The sequence below is a fragment of the Eimeria mitis genome, genomic scaffold (assembly GCF_000499745.2).
Source record: "Eimeria mitis Houghton genomic scaffold, Emh_scaff582, whole genome shotgun sequence".
NCBI classification, from domain to species: Eukaryota; Apicomplexa; class Conoidasida; order Eucoccidiorida; family Eimeriidae; genus Eimeria; species Eimeria mitis.
This window is the reverse complement of record NW_013574066.1, coordinates 17,333-17,567: the sequence shown is the minus strand read 5'-3', so window position 1 is coordinate 17,567 and position 235 is coordinate 17,333.

Here is a 235-nt window from a genome sequence, read left to right as displayed (position 1 = left end):
TATATATATATATATACTGTCTCCTTTTGTCTCCTTTTGTCTCTTCTCAGTTATCTTACGGTGGTTTAACATCCTTTATAGTGTAAATAAATATAAATATAAATACAAATATAAAAATAAATACAAATATATAAACTGTCTCCTTTTGTCTCCTTTTGTCTTGTCTCTTCTCAGTTATCATATGGTGGTTTAACATCCTTTATAGTGTAAATAAATACAAATATAAATACAAATA